This window comes from Taeniopygia guttata, chromosome 1A (assembly GCF_048771995.1).
Source record: "Taeniopygia guttata chromosome 1A, bTaeGut7.mat, whole genome shotgun sequence".
Lineage (NCBI taxonomy): Eukaryota > Metazoa > Chordata > Aves > Passeriformes > Estrildidae > Taeniopygia > Taeniopygia guttata.
The window spans coordinates 3,176,012-3,197,409 of NC_133025.1; the positions used below are offsets into that span (position 1 = coordinate 3,176,012).

The window sequence follows — 21,398 nt, forward strand, 5'->3', positions numbered from 1 at the left end:
TTTTTAAACTGGGCCTGAGGGCCTTTACTAGCTAGCACAGTTTCTTAAGGAACTTAAAATATATTTCTACTTACTTAAAACTATAACTTACAGTTCCACTTACTTAAAACTTAAACCTACACTTCCACTTCATATCTGTGTGGCTTAATATATCTTAATTTCTCTAAAGGCTTTAATTCAACCCCTACATTCATCTCTGTCTCTGAGGAACTCAGAGAGACTTGCATTCCAAGAGGTGTAGCTCAGTCCTTGGTCCTGATTTGTCTTGTAGCCCTAAGTAGAGCCCAGCTCTGAGTTTGCACAGGGTGAGTTGGGGGAAGTTGGGCTGACACCTCCTTGCTCAGAGAACCATGTCTGGAACTCCTGGGCTCCACTACTGATTAGAACACGGGTACATTTTTTATCTGTTCCTCTTTCCACACTGCCAAGCTCTTTCCTTTCCCCCTGCCCCACTGTTCCTTCCTTAAATCCATCCCTCTCTTGCTGTGGCTCTGGTCTGAATTCATGCTGAAAGCTGCCTTTCATTTCTCTGCCTTTCCCACACGCCAGCCTCCCTCCCCTCCCTCTGCCCCTTCACTGACACAGATGGGATTTCACATTTAAACAAAGTTCCACCGTGTACCATTTTCCCCTGATAAGTAGGCTCAGTCCAGAGTGACTCAGGCCCGTGGCACGCAGGTAATTTCTCCAGCTCCCTCTCATGGCATTCCTCCCCAGTGCCTGCCTGTGAGAGATTCTCACATTCTGGTTGTCTGTGTGTGCCTCAGGTGACTGGAGAACCAGTTTGCAGTGCAGAAAGATGTGATGTACAGATTTAATAAAAATCTTCAAAGCAGCTCTGTCTTGAAAACCTCGAATTGTCCTCACTAGGAGAAAAAGTGTTGAACACTCCAGGGTTGGGGCAGCCACACCTTCTCTAGGCAACCACTTCCAGTATTTCACCACTCTCACAGGGAAGAATTTATTCCTAATATCCCACCTAAATCTCTCCTCTTTCTGCTTAAAATCCTTCCTCCTTGTCTATCACTACATGCCCTTGTAAACCATATCACAAAGTGCCATTTGGAAAAGGATTCTGCCACATCCCTTGCTACAATGCTTAATCAATCTTCCAGTGACAAAACTTCTCATATATCCAACCTGAACCTTCCCTGGTGCATCTTGAGCCATTCCATTCTCTGCCCCAGAACCACACATCCATTTTTGCTGATGAATTTTGCAGATTTTTTTCTCTGGGACTGTTTTTGAGCTGCCTCATCTCTCAAGTGAGTGGTGGAGACAGGTCGGAATAACACCGTGAGGGACCCTGCCAACACAGATAGACATCACCACAGAGAGAACTGCAGCTTTTTTCCCCCCAAACATATGTTCCTCTTGTTGCCATAACTGGAATCAGCCTGTTGGAGAGCCAGGAGAAGTGTCCCAAAATAAGTAATAATTCACTCCGCGGATCCGATGGGTTTGCGTCAGGATTGCGAAGGCAAAATCCGAGACAGTTACAAATCCCTGGAGTAATGGTGAGCTGATAAAAGGAAAGAGGGAGGAGGATCACATTCCTCCCAGCCCAGCAGGCTCCAGTGCAAAGGGAATAAGAACATTTCGTGCTCTGTACACCCAGTCCTCAGCCTGGCAAAGGCTGTGAGCCTTATCAGCTGGACAGGGGCTTTGTGCCTCCCTGAGCCTCTCTGGGCCAGGTCACACCTCTGAGGTGTGATCCCTTGCCCTGGTTTGCTTCTGCTTTGCATTTCTCTGCTGGGCATTTCCCCATCCCCAAAAACCCCGTTGGATGGGCTAAATGAACCCTTTTTTGCTTCCAAAAGCAATGCTTTGGGGCTCACCCACAAGTGACAGGAGATTTAATTGTCTGTTTTCCTTCTCCTTTTTTATTCTGCTACTACAATGTCCAAAAAATGTATCTTCTTTTTTCACCCCTTTTTTTTTTTGAGCTATTAGTACTGACAGATTCCTTTTTCCAGTTGCCCAAGTGAGGCTTAGAGGGGTCAAAAATGTGCTTATTATAGGTTTTTCTCAGGGCTGGCAGGTCAAGATGGTCCAGTCTAATCAAGGAGAAACATCCTCCTCCAGATGAGGGTCCTGCTGGAGGGTACCACAGGTCTGCCTGTGAACTGCCCAGAGAAACACTGTCAAATAGAAAAAAAACCCAAAAAACCCCAAAAAAACAACTAGAAATTAATAAATAAGTAACTCAGAGATGTTGAAAAAAACCACTTTTTTACTTGCTTTCAAACTGAAAAGTTGAAGTGCTAAATTGCAAACTTCGTTGTGATTTAAGCTGACCTTTCTTAAGAGCTTGCAGGGATAAGCAGAAAAAGCCACCTGATTTGAAATGTTTCATTTTAAGACAAACACAAAGTGATGACTCAACCTGATATGATTTTTGCCCGCTTTTCTATTTTTGTGAAGGAAAAAAAAAAAGAAAAAAATCATTTTAGTTCAACCAATCTCCATATTTTGATTTTTGACTGACTATATTTTCTGAGAAGAACTTCTGAGCCAAAAAAATCTCCCAGATGAAGATGTAACACTCATTCTGACTCTGTGAAGCAGCTGATAACCACCAGATACTTTCTCTGCTCTTATGGAGGTCACCTACATTTAAAACGATATTTCTGGCAAGTATATATGAAAACAGGAAACTTCAATTCCCTGTATCAAGATCAAAATCAGAAACCCCTCCTAAGTTCCAGGAATATCCCCCTCTGCTCAGTCTGTTGTAAATGACCCTCTTTGGACACACCTGCACCAAGGGAAGGACCTTGAAAATGGAGAGAGCCTTGGACCCAACTAAAGAGCCTGACTGAAGACCCAAAGAGCAGATATCCTCCTTTCTTTCAAATTTATATTCCATCTGACTCTATTTATTTATTTCTAACAAGCAAGTCTCCTAATATGACTCCCTTCATGCCCTGAAGATGCACTGAGAATCGTGCAAGTGCTTAAAAGCTCTTTTCCATGTCTGCTTTGCATTCTGAGAAGAAAGTTGGACCAATTCTCACATCCCAACTCAACTGCAAAGCTGAAGTGGTTTTCAGGCAGTGCCTCAGAAAGAAAACCAGGCTCACCAAAATAAGTTTGTGCCTGGCCTGGTTACCTCCACACACATTTTTAAGCAGCTGAGCCAGAGTTCTGGGATCAAAGTTAGGAATCTGTTTAAATTTTACCTTGAAAATCTGTCTGAAGAGCAGGAATGTCATGGTGGTGTCGCCAACCCATGTCCCCAATCCCTGAATGATAATAAATCAGGGTCAAGTCTCCATCAGTGCCCTTTGAAAACAGAATAGTCTGAATTAATACTTTAAAACACTTACCTCTTGTGGAGGAAAAATAGTCTGCAGCACTACAAGGGGAAGATACAATCAGATATTTTGGAAAATATTATTAGATGATCTTTAAGGTCTACAGGATGATTTTTAGGGTCCCTTCTAACCCAAAACATTCTCTGGTTCTATGAAAAGAAGGTGTCTGCTCTCTCTTTCACTCCCTAGACTGGTGCAGAGGAGAGGCACATCGTGCTATTTGCCTGGAGGAAGCACAACACCAGTGACTATTTGCCTTACCTTTTTGCAAACAAAAATGTAGATTCTTGCTCCGAAGCTGATTCTCGGTCACTTTTTTGCATCCACCTTGCACACAGCGCAGACCCCATCCCTGCCTCATGCCTTAGCACAGAGATAACAAGGTGGGATGTGCTTTAGGATAGCCACAAAGAAATACCAAGGCCCTTGGGCTCAGCTTTCTCCATCTGAGGGCTCACAGTCTGTTCCAGCAAACAGCCAGGTCACTGCAGTGCTTGCCAACAATGCTTGGCACAGGAATGTGGTGCTGATCACACCCTCAGAGCTTCCTGCAGCCACTGGCACAAAGTCAACTTCCCTGTGCCAGGGCAGAGCAGCAGCTCCTTCAGCCAGCCTTGAATTTTTGCCCTCAACCCCTCCGTTTAGAACCATGGATGATTTGGTTGGGAGGGAAATCAAAGACTCTCTCGTTCCAAGCCCCCTGCAATGGGCAGGGGTACCCTGGCAGTCTTGCTGTGCTTCTCCAGCTCCAGTTCAGCAAATTGGGAAGGATTCTGGTCCCCTGAAAAATAAACGTCACCACTGCAAATTTACAGCAAAAGGAGGGCTGGGGTGGGCACGTGTCTTGCCCCAATCCCACCACAGCCAGAGAGCTGAGATTATTGAGCTCCTCAGCTCCACATCAACCAACAATATTCCTTGCAAGGCTTCCCACCATCACCTTTAGGCATAAAGAAATCTTTGTGGATCCCTCTGGATGTTTCCCTCAATCACTAATGCACAGTGTGGGACCATGGGAATGTGTGGAATACACACATGCCTTGATTCTCCTGAATTTTGAATTCACTCGGCTTTATTTGCCATGCTGCTGTGATTATTATTTCATCAGCCTACCCCAAAACTCCTCTTTTGACCCCCACCTTTTAGCCACATTGACTGTGCAAAGTTCATTCTGGCTTTGTGTCCTTTCTTCTGAATCTCTCAAGAGGTTCTCCTTGCAAAGATGGCTTTACATAAGAGGATATCAATTGTTTCCTTCTCATGAAGTGAATTTTCTTTGATTTCTTGAACAGGAATTTGTGGAAGCGTAGACCAAGTCTCAGTGGTCAGTGTGTCCCTTTAATTTTCACATAATCTTGTCCTTAGAAAGACAAAAAGAAAACTCCAGCGAGTACCTCTTAGTTTGAAACTTCTTTCAAGCAGCTCCACTAAAACAAAGGTTTCACTTAACAATGCATTTCCTAATGTTCTTTAACTCTCAAGAGCATGGGAGCATATAATCAAGATCCTGGCTAAACAGAAGTTTATTTTAAATGGAAATACCTATAGAAATTGTCAAGAAGGATGTTCCGTCAAACGTCACTGCTCCTGCCAAAAATACATCTCAACTGGCATTGTGTGATGGCCTCAAACCCATGGAAAGCTCTTTGAGGATAAACAATGCACTCCACTGCACTTCCAGGACAGATGGTGGCACAGGAGCTGTTAGCTGTGGCTGAAGGAAAAAATCAAAGGTCCCAAGAACTCGAGGTAATTGACGTGCTGGAACTTGTTACGAGATAAAATATCTCAATTCCAGTGCTATTTCAGAATTATGCACTCCCTGGGCACTCTCCCCACTGCAGGTTCAGGAGGCTGCCTGCTGTGACGTTTTGTATTGACTTCTGTATGCACAGCAAAACTTTTGGAGGATGAATGCTCCAAAGCATTCATAATGGGAATTATATATTCATTCAGAATGGGAGTTGTCTCCAGTGGGTCAGATGATCTCTGCAGTCCCCCTGCACAAATAGAGCTGCCTCAGCTCTAACCTGGGCAATGCTTCCTAGCCAGGAATGCGGAATTTACTACCCAAACTCTTTGGATTATAATTCCCAAAGTTGGTTGTATGAGTTTTGACAGGTTTGAAATTTTGGGGGTGGTAGTTTTCAGAATCCAAAATGCAATGTTCTGTTTGGCTGTGAGAACCAAACATGGTGTCATTTAGGTGCTCAGGTGGACTGGAATATGACCCTTAAGTAGCTGAAGGCAACCTAGAAAAAAATATTTATTCACAGAAAGAAAACTCCAGTCATGGAAAGGGACTTTCACAAAAGCATGGAGCAACAGGACAAGGGGGAATGGCTTCCAACAGAAAGAGAGTGGGTTCAAATTGTACATTATGAAAAAAATCTTTATTATAAGGGTGGTGAGACACTAGAACAGGATGTCCAGGGAAATTTTGGATGCCCCATCCCTGGAAGTGTCCAAAGCCAGGTTGGATGGAGTTTGGAATGACCTGATCCAGTGGAAAGTGTCCCTGCCCATGGCAGGGAGTGGAACTGGATGATCTTTCCAACTCAAGCCATTCCATGATTTTGTGATTCCATTCAAATAACTGTCCAGTGCAAGTGCACAGTTATGTAGATACATAAGGCAAAACATGGAATTTCTGCCCCCATGACTGGAATTTTCTGCCTGTGAATAAATAGACATCACACCAATAATAGGTATCACACCCTCATTGCACCAAACACACACTGAATGAGTTTTGAAGCACATTGCAGCTCTGATCTAATCAGCAGTGACCAACTTCCTGACACAACAGCCTTTTGGTTTGGGATCCACAATGACAAAACTCTGTGAGGCATTAACTTTCCTCAGCAGGACGGTTTGAAAATTAACCTTATTTGCCGCAGTTCATCTCCATCGCTCAAGATGACTTTCAGTGCCACAAATACTCTGGGAATATCAATGTTTCTTTGTTTGGTGTCCATAAATTTCAGTGTTGTTTCTAATTTAAGCCTAGAGAGAGAGTCCTCAGTGATAGTGAGTTACCCAACCACAAGGAGATGATTTAAGAGCAGATGCAAAGATCTAGTTGTCAAAAATTTCCTTTCTGTCTCCCTGGCTGTTGAGTTCAAGATATCCTACAGGATGCCAGTAGATAAATGCTTCCTGTGACTGGAACCAAAATATGCCCTAAAATTCTGCCCATGACACAAAATATATTTGGGGTGATGTCTTTAAGCTGACAGAGGACGGGTTTAGATTGGATATTAAGAAGAAATTCTTCCCTGTGAGGATGGTGAGGCCCTGGCACAGGGTGCTCAGAGAAGCTGTGGCTGTCCCATCCCTGGAAGTGTCCAAGAACAGGCTGGATGGAGTTTGGAGCAACCTGGGGCAGTGGAAGGTGTTCCTGCCCAGGGCAGGGGGTTGGAATTGGGTGATGTTTAGACTCTGTGATTCCATCTTTTTGAGTTTGGTGTTTAAACTCCCATGGAAACCAACAGAGACTGAGAGCTCAACTCAGCTGAACGCTGACACCAGCTGAGGTTCTCTAGGATATCAAAGAATATCCTGAGATGGAAGGGATTCCCTAGGATCATCCAAGTCTAACTTCTGGCCCTGAGGACACCCCAGGACCCCACCCTGTGCCTGAGTCCTCTCTGAGGGATGTAGAAAGCTTGCAGATGTATCAGATGCCTCACAAGACAACCCAGATGATCCAATAAACCCATGATCCCTGAGTCCCACCTACTGTGCATGGCATGGACAGGAGACCAGAGTAAATCTCAGTTTGAGGAACAAGTGGCATGGAAGGTGGAGGATACCTGCACTCAGTAAGAGCCTCTTCCCTAAGGGAGCAGAGACAGGTCAGGAATACCAGACATTATATGGGATTAGCTTGCATAGCCAGAGACAGTTCCCAAAACAAAACTGGTCTGGATCTCACTGCTCTGTAGGGGGCTGGTCCAAAGCAGTGGCTGGTGGCACGACCAGCTGTGTGCTGCCACTGTTCCCATCCCTCAAACCCCATCTCCTGCCCCCACAGAGGCAGCTCCTAAGCCTTGGGGACTGCACACGAACCAGTGGTGTTTTGCTGCTGTTTGTTAGGCGCCAGCAGACCCCTGCCAGCAATGCTGGAAACTAAATATAAACTGGCTGGGGCTCACAGATTTCATTATCGAGCTCAGAAGAGGAAACACCTGGAGCGAGGGGAGGAGGGGCTGAGCACAGGCAGCTCTGGAGCTTGCAGGGAATTCCCACCCCAAGGGAGCAGCGTTCCCATCACAGCCTCCTAACAAATACCAGATCCTGTTTTCCACTCCACTAACACGTCCCTTCGCAGTCACTGTCCAGCCTGGTGCTGTCATTACTGCTCTGGAAGATCCATCACGGATCCATCACCCATCGAGGCATTGGGGACGATGAGCAAAACACCTCCTGTCCACCTGCAGCCTGTCATCTTCTGCTGGCCAGGGTTTCCCTCACGGGGGACGGTGATGATTGCAAAGGTTGGATCCCCACGCCACTGTCCCCAACACCACCTAAGTCACGACATTTGTCTTTCCTCCCTTCCCAGCCTCCAGCTCCATCCACCTCCTCCATCCCTCAACTCATCAAAGGGCTCTGTGTTGTGCCTCCCGCTCCCACTGAGGTCGGCACTACAAATTATCCTTTCATTCCTGCTGTCATCCCCTCGGCACAGCACTGAAATCCCTGTCCCCCTCGCCCTACCCTTCCCAAGTTCAAAGCTGAAAGCAAAAATTCCATTCTGGATTTTTCCCCACGAACCACAGCCCGCCTTGCTTGGTCCCCATCCCTCTTTCTGCCTTTCCATGGTGTTGGTGCCTGTTCTTGCAGGAAAACTCCCACAATGGAAGGGATCAGAGGCGGTGGGGAGCATCCCACAGGAGCCAGCATCCATCCAGACAGCTGCTCCGGCTCCACCAGCCAGCAACAAAGATTTTGTTTTCCTCTCTCCCTTCACATGCTAATCACCCAGCAGTGATTAGAGCTGCAGCCTGACTCCAAGGGAAAGCAACAGAGGCGAGGGGCCGAGGGGATTTTTTTCAGCGCTGAGTAGAAAGTGGAGGGGGGAGAGAAATTGAGAAAAAAGAAAAAAAAAAGAAACAAAAGCAGCAAAATCAAGAAATGGGACTTGAAGAAGCTTCATTCCATATGGTTGGTCACGTCCATCCCTTTCAGCATTCAGTCCCGAAGGGACCAGGCAAGGGGCCTATTAAAGATCCCTATTTTGTTATTAGTATTCCTCCCTCCCAGCCAGAGGAGGTGGAGAGGGGGGGAAAGGGAGATGGGAGCAGGTCTGGGGAGGGCGCTGGGAAATTCCTGGCATTTTTCTGCCTTTGTGTCTGGGGGCTGAACTGAAAGGGAGGGATGCCGGGCTGCATTAAGCCTCCTGCCCCCTCCAGCAGAGAAGGGATTGCGCTCCCAGAACTGAGAGCTTCTTTATCCCCTTCCTTAGAAGGCTTCCAAGAAAAAAAAAACCTACAAATTCGTTTGGGTTTTGAGGGAGAAATCGCTCTCAAGGGAACTCTGAGTTCTTCCTGCCATCTCACTGTGTATCCCTGACTCCTTTTGATCCCGTAAGAAATCAGATCTTCCCTGTACATCCCTGGGGGCTCAAGCCCTTAATTTTTTTGGGCCGGTTTCACTTCATAATTGCTGTTTGATGGGGCTCCCCTGGCTTTTCTTTTGACACGATTCTACTGTGCTTCTTTTCACTGTCGGATCCCAGCTGGTCACATTCCTCAGGGAATAACCACCCTGGAGCTCAGCAAAACCTGGTCTGAGCCACCACCAGGTCCCCAGAATAACCGGGGGTGGATAAAAGGGGGAGAGAGGGAATGGGGGATATTCCTAGAGAGCAGAATGAGAATTGCAGCAACAAGACATCTCCCCAGGAGCTGCAGAATGAGGGTGGTGGCCCAGAGCATCACGTTTATCAGCCACCAGTATTCATGTCACCAGAATTTCGTGTCCTCCATTAATTTTTTTTCTAGTTTTTTTCCACGTTTTTGGTCTCCACAGCAGGCTGAGGCAGCAAGAGCCTCACCTGAGCTCTTCATGGCTATTTCTTGGCTGAGGGATGCTGCCCAGCTGCTGCAGTTAGGGGAAGGAGCAAATGCTCCTGCCTCCTCCCCATCACCCTCTGGATGCTGTGACCCAGGGGCTGCTCTCCTGCTCAGTTTTCTCTGCTGCAGACAATGGGGACCCAGTCTTACACAGAAGCCATTCAGGGCTTGGAATTGTTCCTGGTGCTTTTTACCTTTTCCAGCACTATTGTACCCTCCTGAGGTGGGGGATCAGCATTGTACCCACCACACAAGGGGTCAGAGCCCAGGTGGGTTTTTTAAACAGTGTTCTTCCCATACAAACTCTAAACTCCTGTTTGACCTTTTTGACTCTGGCTGAGTGCAGTGATGACATTTCACTCTTTCCAAGGATGACACCCTGGGAATGGTTAATTTGGGGCCTCTGTATGCTCAGGCTGCTTCTTCTGATTTTTTTTTTTTTTCATGTGAAATCTTTTTCACTTTTCCACATCAAAAGTAGGCTGTCCCTTTTCCTGCTCACTTCCTGCAGACCAGGAAGAATATCCTTCAGCAGGTTTTCCTGGTGAGTTTTCAGTAGATAAATCTGCTGGTTTCACTGTTCACCCCCTTTGCCAGATCAGTCTGAGCAGAGCAGGACCAGCATCACAACTCTTCTGGGAAAATCAGCCATGCATTCCTGTCCTTTGTTCCCCAGCTTTAAACATTTAATTAATCCACTGCAGCCTCTGAATAAGGACAGTAGGAGAGTCACTCCAGGAATTGGATCAGTCCCATCAGATCAGATTCTGCCCGTGTGCCAACTCACCCATGTTTTTGACAGGGTCCAGCAGAAGAGTCCAGAATGTGCCCATTAGCAGGATGGCCTCACTCCTGAGCTTCAAACTGCTGCTTTTTGGGTGCTGTCAGGAAGAATTCCCACAAGAGGTTTTTCTGTAGTGCACATCATCCTGTGAGAAGCTGAATGTGCCTAATAGTATGAGGTTCAAGCATTAAATCATAGAATCAGAGAATACTTTGGGTTGGAAGGGACCTTTAAAAGCCCTCTGCAATGAGCAGGGACACCTTCCACTAGACCAGATTCCTCCAAGCCTGATCTTGAATGTTTCCAGGGATGGGGCATCTACCACCTCTCTGGGCAACCTGTGCCAGTATTTTCTCAACCTTTTTGTAAAAAATTCTTCCTTAGGGCTAATCTGAATTTACCCTTTTTATTTAAAACCATCACCCCTTGTCTTATCAAAACAGGCCCTGCTGAAAAGTTTGTCCCCATCTTTTTTCAGTATTGAAAGGACGCCACAAGGGAACCTTTTCTTCTCGCTGAGTCCCCAGAGCTCTGCCTGGATTGATTTTCCCTGGGGGAATCATCTCACCTTATCCCACCCAGCCTAGCTGCAGGACACATCTCCAACCCTTCTCTCCTCCTCCATCCTGCTGGCACCAGGAGGAGAAAATGTGCAGGATTTTACATCATGGGGAGCTACAAACTGTGCCCAGATCTGTTTCCTGGAAAGAATTGCAAGGAGCTGACAAACATCCACACATCATCTGATAGCTAAAAATAGGGAGTGTCCAGCAGGAATCACCAAGCCCCACCTTGGCGTGCCCACGGAGCACTGTTGGGATGTGTTTGCAGCCCAAAATGGGAGATGGGGAATGCTAAATATAGGGATATAAATATAAATCCCCCATCTTTAGGTGTTCCGTGCCAGGAGAGCAGCTTTTGGCCAGTAAATAAGAGATGACAACAGCCAAGGAGGAAGAACTTCATTTATTCCTGGATAAGTGCTGTCTTGTGCCTCTGTGTCCTGCCAGGAGTGATCTCAGGGAAACAGGGAGCTCTTCACCACCTCCTGCTCCTCTCCTTCCCTGCTCCTTTTTCTGCTTTGGATTCCTCTGTTTACCATTCTCAGAACATGCACAAGCACTCTGTAGTGAGAATCTCTCTAATTCATTGACAAATAAATGTCTCATATCAAATCCACTGCACACTGGAGAGGAAACGCTCCATGACTAATACACCAGAGGAGGTTTCAGGCTTCCATTTTGTTTCTCACTATTTCCTGTCATTATCCTGTGCTTTCTAATGAAGAATGGGCAGTCCAGCCCTGCCTATGCCATAGGGAAGCACATGAGGAAAACTCAGTGATGTCACATAAAAATAGGAAAAGACACATCCCAGCCTGGGCTGGTCACTGCAGTTTGGCTCTCTGGTTCTTACTCATTTGAGGTTCAGTCCTCAAAAAGGACAACTAAGTTGGAAGGGTTTTGAGGGTGAGGTCAGGCCTACCATATTTTGGTTTGGTATCTGTAGAAAATGACCATAATATTTCCTGTTTTCCATGTTTGCCCTCCTGTGTGCAGGACTAAATGCCCCTCTGTAATGCCATCACATGCAGACGTACAAAAGAGAAAATAAAACCGTTTGAAGAAGAAAAACAGACTCTTTTTGAAGAAAATGGGGTGGTTTTTTTTTTTTTTTTTGTAATTCAGTGGTGTGAACTACAATATTACAACATCAACCTGTTCTTTAATCCAGCATCTTGAAAAGCAACATTAGGAGTCAACATCTGGGTTTGTCATCTGCCCTGTGAATTCAGTAGGCTTGAAGGAGGTGAGGCTCTTCCTGCAGGGAGGATTCTCACGGGGCAGCAGTTGTGCTCACAGTCCTTGTTTCAGAGAGATTTCCCACCTTATGAAGCAGGAGGTTTGCATTGATGCAGATGAAGCCTTATACATTAAATAACCATGTTCCCAAAGTCTGGGTAGGAATTAATTTTGTTCTCAGGGTCTTGGAGATAAAAGGGCTGGGAGTTCTTCCAAGGTTACCTGATTTTTCCCAGTGCTGCAGCTCCCTTACCACCCTTGTGAGCCCACCCTGCTCCTTCCCCCTGGGTGCTCCAGGTATCATCAGCGTGGGAGCTGCACATGGATGGGCAACCCTGCCTTCACTGGTCATCTCAGTGCTGGAACCCACTGTCCAGAGGCTTATAAATACAGAAATATTACAGATTTCACATTTTCCTTGTTGATTTGGGATTCTAAATGTTTCCAAGTATGAAGGAAGTTATTATGGCACTGCCTTCTGGGTTTGTGAGGGTTGTGCCTCGTATCTCCCAGGGAAACAAAAGTGAACATCCATGTTAATCTCTCTGTTCATCTCACCCAGGGCAATGGAGGAAAACATCTCCATCCTCTCCAGTGACTGGAGAGACCCTAAAAGGAGAGGCACCCTTGAAAAAGTCCAGCTGCTGGTGACCCAGGAGCCAAAGGAACTTTGGAGTGGGTATGGAGCATTTACTGATGGGGTGTGCATTGAGACTAAGCCTTCCCTCTGATTCACACCAAGATACTTCAGATGGAGACCAAGAGCACAGAGATCAATAGGATGGATTCCAGTTCCACCCTGCTCTCGGCAGGTTTGGGATCCAGCTCTGACCCTGGAGTAGGTCCATCAGACAAAGCATGGAAAGCACACTCTCTTCATCCCCTGATGCCTGATTACCCAAACCCAAACCCAAAAACCCATCATCAGAGCCATGGGACCTCTCCAGCATGGTCACTGCTGCTGGTGTGTTGAGGTCTAGCTGTTTGCAACCCTGTTGGGGAAGGAAATGCAGGTTTTCTCTGAGTGGATTTGCCATTTGCTAGCAGGAAAATCAATCAGGTTCAATCTGGAGAGAGAGGTCAAAGCCTTATATGATCCTTTTGCATCTTTTGCAGATGTTCTCCTCAGTTCTCCCTCACACACAGGATGCACAACATAATGAGAGCTTCCTTCAGTCCCAGAAATTCAGCAAAGCTCTCCCCAAAACGGGGACCTTCTCACCATGTTTCTTACAGGAGCAGGTCCAGCCCAGCCTCCTGTTCTTCCCAGAATTTCCTTTTATTGTTCATCTCAGCAGAGTGAAACACAGACCACATCTGGAGTGCTCTCCTGGACACTCAACTTTCCCACCAGCCACCCTGGAGAGGGGAGACCAGGCCACAAACCACAGATTGCTGGGGATTTATTTATTAATTTTCTTCTTTTTTCTCTCCACTCTGTCTTTTAACTCTTCTCTTTTTATTATTTTGGTAGAGTTGCAGCCCTTCACACTGCAGAGAGCCAGAGTACCCTTGCAAATCTCCCTCCCTCACGATGTTCAGCCTGAGAGCCAAAACTGACATTTTTAGGACAAAGTAACTCCCCTGCCATCACCTCCTGCATCTGTGAGCTGAATCCCTGCTCTTGCAGGTAGCAGAGAGCTGAGGCACGAAGCAGGGCTGTATCTGCTGTAAAATACCAAGGTGGAGGGTTGTGAATGCTGCTAATTGTCCTTCACTAAATGTCAGCTCCCCAGGTACCTCATTAGCATCCTCAGCACAGCCAAGAGGATGTGGTTTTATGCTGTGCTGGGACAGGAATGCTCTCCATGCCTGTTTGCACAGCACTGAGCAAAAGGCATCTTTAGAATCCATTTGAGCTTTCTTAGATCAATCTGAACCACAAGAATGAACAGTAATATTCCTTAGCTCTAGTAAATCCCATCTCATCGCCAATGTCCCAGGCTGAAAGGAGAATTTTTCTTTACTGGTGGAGGCTGCAGGCATTCTGCCTCCAGGCTGGCTTGATCTCAAGGAGGTGAAGTGTTTGCACAAGGTCTCCTGGCAACAATTTCCCAGTGTCTGGGCAGTTTGGCTTAAGCCAAATCAACAGTGACTCCACATTTGGGATGATTTGGGTTAATAACTCCTGCCTGACTTATCCTACATCTGAGTGCCAGAGAAGAAGTTAAAGACCCCACAGATCACCAGTCCCCAACTGCAGCAGGGAAGCCACCACAAACCTGCCCCAAGGTCAGCACTTTGCTGGGAGCCCCAGCACCAGGAGAGGGGAGATGATAACAGGACCTCACACCTTCATAGTATTTCCATTCCCTGCTGCTTGGAAAGCTCTGAGATGTCTTTTCTTTCCAAACACCACACAAAAATTGTCATGCTGGGGGTGCTGCTGGTGAGGGCACCTGCACAGAACTGCAGGAATGGTGAGGAACTGGCTGGATGGGGATTTTTCCTGCTGCCTGACCATATTTCCCCTTTTCCCCATGTTATTTATTGCTATACTTTTGCAACTGGAGGGGCAGAGAGCTGCAGCTGACCTCTCATGAAGAGTACTTTATCCACAGGTTTTGATGCAAGCAGGACTTCTCCTATCTTTGCACTTCTCCAGCAGGGAAATTTAACTCCATCCTTGTCAACCTTGCAACCAATGTCCTTCTGTAATTCCCATTACTGCTGATGAGAGTGACACATTTCCACGAACTGGGTCAATGTCCCTCAAATTAGTCTTCACTGAAACATGGAAGCAAGGAAATAAAAGAGAAGCCATGTTTCAATTAGCTCCCAGTTTGTTTTCAGCCTTGTCTTTAAATAGGAGAGCGCCACACAAAGTGTTTAAAAACCCCTCACAGCTGAGGAAGCAAAAGAGAAAATGTGTTTATCTGTACAAAGCTTTAGTTCATAGAAATAATAACGTTTATTATTTCCACTGCATGTTCTTTCTGTAAATGTCAAAACCTTTCACAGACCCAGCCCAGGACCATCTTGTTAATCTTGTTGAGGTGCAGGATGTAACTTGGAGCTTGTGTTGAGAAACTGAGGAACTGGAAGGGAAAATGGCATTTTAAAAACTAAACCAACATGAGCATTAGAAATGAGACTTAGCAGTGGGGCTCACCTCATCTGACTGCAAGAAGTGACTCATCTGGCCTAGCTTGAATTCCCCTTTCCAACAGCACCTTTCTCACCTTAATTTACCACAAACAAACACCAGCATAAGGATTGGGAGTGCTGGGGTGACACGGGATGCACACCAACTTGCCATGCTGATGTCCAGGGAGGTTTTGGGGGTGGAAGGAAACCCTCTGAGGTGATTCATGTGTCAGCAACCCGTGGCCTGCACCAGGCATGAAGGAAACTACTCACAAGGCAGCTGGGAGCACCAGCCTCATGGTGGACATTGGAGTGGGGAAGAGGAAATAAGATTTTTGGTAGTTCTGGAGCACCTGGAGGGGTCAGCCACTATTTCATGAGGGTTTCATTTGACCCCTTCTTACGTCTTTAATTTTTATCCATGTCTAAAAAAGCATCAGGGGAAGCAGGAGGACAGCAACTGAAACACAGGACAGGGACAGAGAGACAAACCAACAGGGTTTTGTCCAAGGCTACCTGACCCAACCCAACCCAACCCACCCCAACTCAACCCAACCCAACCCAACCCAACCCAACTCTCTGACCCTCACTCCCAGTCCTCACTGTCCCCCAGCCACCCTCACAAAGCCCCAGCCACATCCTAAATGCTCCACAAAGACAAACCACAAGCTCCCTCCCATCCCCTTCCCCACTCCAGGCTCCGAAATTTCCCCTCATCTCTAATAATTCAAGGAGCTTTGTTATGACAGGGCAATGCACTTAATGGAGAGTGAAATTGAAGAAGAATGTGTGGAAGTTGCAGCTTTTATCTCTAAAACAAATAGTGAATTCCTCAGGGCTGCTGCAGCCCCAAACAATGATCCAAGCTGCCGGACCTTTGCAGGTTGCCCTGGAAACCTCCAGGCTTTTTTGGGGGCTGATCCTTGTCAGAGGGAAGAGTTGGTGTCAAGGCCACTCCAAAGAGATGTGGAGTTGGTGTTTGGAAAGAGCAATGTGTGCCCAAGTGCTGCAAAATATTTAGGTTGTACAGGTGGGAAATTCCCACTGAATCCAGACTGGGATTTCAAGGAGTTTCCCTGCTCCATCTAGAAGGAAGTATTGCTGATCCCTTGTCCAGCAAAATGGTGCAATCCATCCCAAATTTCTTCTTGAGGTCTTCCACTGGTCCTTCACAGCCCACAGACTTCTGCAGGAGTCTGGAGGGAGGATGAACACAGGGGATTTTGGAGCAGGAGTCGTCCACTCACTATTGCTGGAACTCAAAATGTCCCTCAGACATTTTTACAGGTTCCAGGCCCAGATCAGAGGCATTTGAGACCCTGGCAGGCAGCTGGAAACAGCTGTGATTTTGGGTTTGAGCCATGGAACGATTTACCAACCTTGCAGGAAGAACAAGAAGTCACAAAAGTTTAGATATTGGAGTAGAAGTAGCTACAAAGTAGAGGGAAGAATTTTTTAGTGTTGTACAGGGGGGTTTTAACACCTGCACAGGGGGGTTTTTACTTTGTACATGGGGGTCAGAAGTTTTAAGATGGAGGGATTTGGGCCTGCCCTGTCCTCCCTCTTTCTTCTTTCTTACCTCCATGTTCTTGGTGATGTTGGCACTGACGAGAAATTGCACCTGTTTGAGTGGCCAAGTGCAGAGCAAAGTGGAAGAACAGAAGTCTTCAAAATAAGGTCACAGCTGAGATCAGGAGATTATTTCAGAACTGAGGGCTGAACCTGGATTTTGTAAGTCTTTGTCTAATACCAATAGGATTTTTGCCTCTTCACTCACAGAAGTTCAGGAAAAGACAGCTGGCATTGTGAGCAGTATCCCAGGCTGTTCTTGGCTTTCTCAAGACAATTCCTGCTCCTGAGGCAAGCTGCATTTTGTTTCCTTCTTCTGGGTCAGGTCCAGGCTAAGGAACAGACTCCCACGTGACACTTCTGACTCCCCATCTTCTGAGACACGAACATCAGACCTCAGGTATTTTTGTCTCTTGATGAAAGAAGGGTAGTTTGGCTTTGGTGTTTTTTGGTTCACTCACGTCAGAGGTATCAGCCCTTCATCTTCCCCATCTCAACCCCAAATCTGAATTCCAAACACTATTACTTGGTGCCCAGTGGCACAAGGAGATAGGTGACGACATTCAATAAAATCGGATTACTGGCAAGTTAAATGAGCCCAAGCTGGATCTCAGCCAGAGGATTTTCAAGCTGTGCAGGCTTCCCTCAGTCATTTTCTGTGAGAAGAGGTAAATATTGCCAGGCTGCCTGGAGACGTCAGTCAAACATTGTGACGAATCTGGATGCAGCCAAGAAGGAATTACAAGGTGCAGAAAAGATAAAACTGTCTTGGGGGATTTATCCCAGCACTGTGAAGCACAAGAGCACCTCCTCTTTTATGTTTTCCTCTCCTTTGTCCAGTTTACTTCAAAACTGCAGAGGAAATGGGGTGTTTATACCCTTTGGGGAATCAGAAAAATAGTTTGAGATTTCCTCAACAAGGAAATCTTGTATCATGTGGAGTCCTCCTCCTCCTCCTAAGAGGGTTTCAGCCCAGCTGACCTGCATACCTTGAAACCACTGACTCCCTGTGCTGTTCTTTCAGAGCCTTACATAAATATTTGGCTGGAACACACAGACCCAGGTAAATGTGAACCTGTGTGCAGCCACATCAATGTCAGAATTTAAAAAACACACTTGACTCACTTAAGCCCATGAGATTTTAAATAATCATAATGTCAATAATAAATATTAATGTAAATTCTTATTTTTGGCTCCCACTTCTCAGACAGATGTGCAGGCCTTTCTCCAAAGGGTTTCCCTTCACCTCAGAGACATTCATGTTTGGAGTTGAAAGCAAAAGCCTCTACATAATTTCCTGGCTCTGTGGTTTTGGTATTTAGGAAAACCTCCAGAGCTGGGCTACTCGTGATAAAGCTCCTAGTTAGCAATGCTGCATGTCTTGGAGTGTCAAAGATTGTTTCCATCTTTCTGGCAAACACCAATGCCTTTTTGACACCCCAAGAAAAGTGCCCAGTTTCCCAAATTAGGGGTTTTTTTTTGTGACCTTTCCCCCAGCTGCTGGATGGGATGTACTTTATCAGACACCCAGCTTTTAAAGCAATCATGCTAAATATCTAAATATCCCCTTTTTTTTGCAATCAGCTGTTCATGATTCATAGCCATGATCTGACACCCTCAGTAATTACCCCCTTTCCAGCAGAGGCAGATTCGGGGCTGGCACGAGTGGGAAGGCACCTGTATCCTGCAAATAATGGGAGACCTTCCTGCTGCCCTCCTGGAAAAGGAGGCTTAGCTCCATGTTTCTGGATGAATCCCTGTTTTCCAAGAATTGGAGGCCATGCTGTGGTTTCAGCCACCGTGGTAATTGCCAGCAGCCAAAGTCTGAGGAAACAAAAGAGCATCACGTCCAACAAGTCTGCTGAGAACTCACAAAACTCCCTGGTAAGTGCCAGGGTGCATTTTGTGGTAATTAAGAGAAAGCCTACATCCCAAATCAGCAGTCTAGAGGGACTCAGATGCTCAAGGGGTGAGGCTCCATCCTCGTTGCCAAAGGACCAGCAGAGCCCAGATCTGCTGATGGCACCAACCAGGCAGAATTCTCCTCCTAACTCTCATGAGTTGCAAACATCACACAACAAAAACAAATCCAGCCTGACTCTTAAGTGGATTTCAGACTGTTCTGTTTTCCTTAGGTTGCTGCCAAGGGAGCTCTGTTCTTCTCTGTTATTCCCACAGAGGAGACCCAACACCCCTTGGGGAAAGCCCCATCTCCCAGGCAATGAGCCACAGGGTATTTTTGCAGTGTTTTATGGGCACTGGTGCCATAAACAGAGAGTTTAAGGAGCTCAACATCACCTCCCTCCTCTCTATCCCAGAATCTGTTCTACTGAAGCAGTTTTTTTCCTGGGCTGTCTTGGCTTAGCAGTTAACACCAGAAATTGGGAGAGTGTGTGTGTGTGTGTGAATGGGATCTGTTATTAAAAATACTCCTCGTGAGGGAGAAGGAACTGCCTCTCTGATAATGGCAAGATTAATAATGTGTAGCAACCCTTTCATTCATTTATTGCAACTCAAGTTTCACAGTTGCATCAAGAAGAAGTGAGGCTGGGCTGAGGCATCTGGAAAGTCTCTCATAATCATAAATATAAGTTTATTATTTTTTATTTAATGTTTGTGTATTTTGGTTTTATAGTAATTTAGATTTTTTTAATATTTAGATTTTTTTAGATTTTTTTAAGAAGTTGTAAATTAATTTTTTTTGAGTTCGTGAAGATATTTAATTTCTTACATTTTTTTTTATTTCTTTCCGTTTTTTTGTATTAAAAATTTTATTAACTGACCCAGAAGTTAAATCATGACAAGAAACCTTTTCTGGGGACAACATGCAAAGCAGGGAGGGCTGAGCCAGCAAACCCAAGCATGTCCTCATCTTCTGAAGGTGACCTTGCATCAAGAACAAAGTCCACCTGTAACTGAAGAGATCAAGAAAACTGTATTTGAAAAGTCATTTTTAGGGTGAAGGTTGTCTTTACCACCTCTGGGTCCAGGCTGGGAAGGTTCTGGTTCAGCTGGATCCAGCAGAGCCAAGAGGAGGATTCAGTGCAAAGCCCTGAGTTTATTTTCATCCTCCTCCCAACTGAAGCAAGCACTCCTTGCCTGAACACCACAAAACAACTTTCAGTGCCTCAACACAAAACAGCGCCAAGATTTGATCATAATTTTGTCCATAATTTTGCTTTAGGTACATGGCTTCCTTTGAAACATTCTCAAACAGGTGGAAATTTTTCCCAGAAAACATCCTGTGAAAATGTACATTCTCTGGGGGGAAGAGGAGTGATCAGTGTTTGTGCACAGAAGGTGATCCCAAATTAATCCCATCTCCAGATGAAAACTCCAAATAAACCTCCATCCCTGTTGAGAATCCCCAAACAAACTCAATATGGATGAAATCCTCAAGTAACCCACACCTGGATGTGAATCTGAAATCAAACCCCAAGCTCCCATCCAGATGAAAATCCCAAATCCACCCCCATATGCTCATCCTGATAAAACTCAGGCATTTTTGCCATGCATGTAGGAATCCCAAAGAGATCCCCAAGTCTGCATCCAAACAAAAATCCTAAATCCTTGTTCATGTGGGTTGGAATACAAAATCAATTTACAAACCACCATTCAGATTAAAACTCCCAATCTCCCACAAATCTTCACCATGATAAAAACCCCCAGTCCACCCTTGGTTCCAGTGAAACCCCCCAAATCACTCCTATGTAAGTTGAAATACAAAATCATCCTCACTCCTCTCATTCAAAAAAAAAAAAAACCCAAATCCTCCCCAACATCCCAAATCCAAGGAAAACCCAACCCCCCCACACACAGATGGGAACAACATATCCCCTCTCAAATGGCCCACCCTGACAAAAACCCCAAATCTTTCCAAAATCTTCATCCTGATGAACACTCCAAGCTCCCTCCACCCAGGCAGGAATTCCACCACCTCCCAAGCTCCCAAACCAATGGAAATCCCACATGCACTCCTAAATCAAATATAACCCCCAAATCTCCCCATGTAATTGAAAATCCCAAATCCCTTCCCCGGATTTCCACAAATCCCCACCTGAATGAAACCCCAAAATCCTCCCCAACCCCAACACTAACAAAACCTCCAAATACCCCCATGTAGTTGAGAACCACAAATCCCAATCCAAACAAAACCCCTAAACCTTCTCCAACCTCCTAACTCCAAAAAAACCTAAAGCCCCTCTCCAAAACCCTAAAGACCCTCTCCAACTAAATCCTAAAACCCCTTTCCAACTTCCCAGCTCAAACAAAACCCCCAAATCCCTCCATGCAATTGAGAACCCCAAATCCCCCCATACCCCTATTCTAAAGAACCCCAAACCCTCTCCAACCTCCCAGTTCCAAAGAAACCCCTAAATTCCCTCCAACTTCCCAACTCCAACAAAACACCCAAATCCCTCCATGAAGTTGAGAACCCCAAACCCCATCTCCCATACCTCCATCCTAACAAATCCTTTTAACCTTCTCCAGCTTCCCAAATCCAATTAAACCCTCAAATTTCTCCATGAAGCTGAGAACCCCAAATCTCCCCCAGACCTCCTGTCCCAATGAAGTCTCCCCCATCCTCTTTGCAGGCACATCCCCCTCTCCTCACTGCCTGCTCTGTCCCCATCCCCAACCATCTCCATTCCAATCCCCATCCCATCCCCATCCATCTCCATCCATCCCCATCCATCTCCATCCATCCCCATCCATCCCCACCCATCCCATCCCCATCCCCATCCCCATCCCCATCCCCATC

The 21,398-nt window shown here is 46.0% G+C and overlaps 1 long non-coding RNA gene across 2 annotated transcripts; it reads right to left on the reverse strand.

Annotated features, from left to right (window-relative positions):
• Positions 1-1,067: 1,067 nt before the first annotated feature.
• LOC140682284 (uncharacterized) lies at positions 1,068-3,853 on the reverse strand. 2 transcript variants are annotated; one of them, XR_012053806.1, is made up of 3 exons: positions 3,579-3,853; positions 3,183-3,285; positions 1,068-2,126 (listed from the first exon to the last, which is right to left on the reverse strand). It is a non-coding gene; the product is annotated as an uncharacterized lncRNA (long non-coding RNA). The 2 variants fall into 2 exon arrangements; XR_012053805.1 differs by having other exon boundaries at positions 1,068-2,141; positions 3,579-3,851.
• Between the last annotated feature and the right edge of the window lie 17,545 nt (positions 3,854-21,398).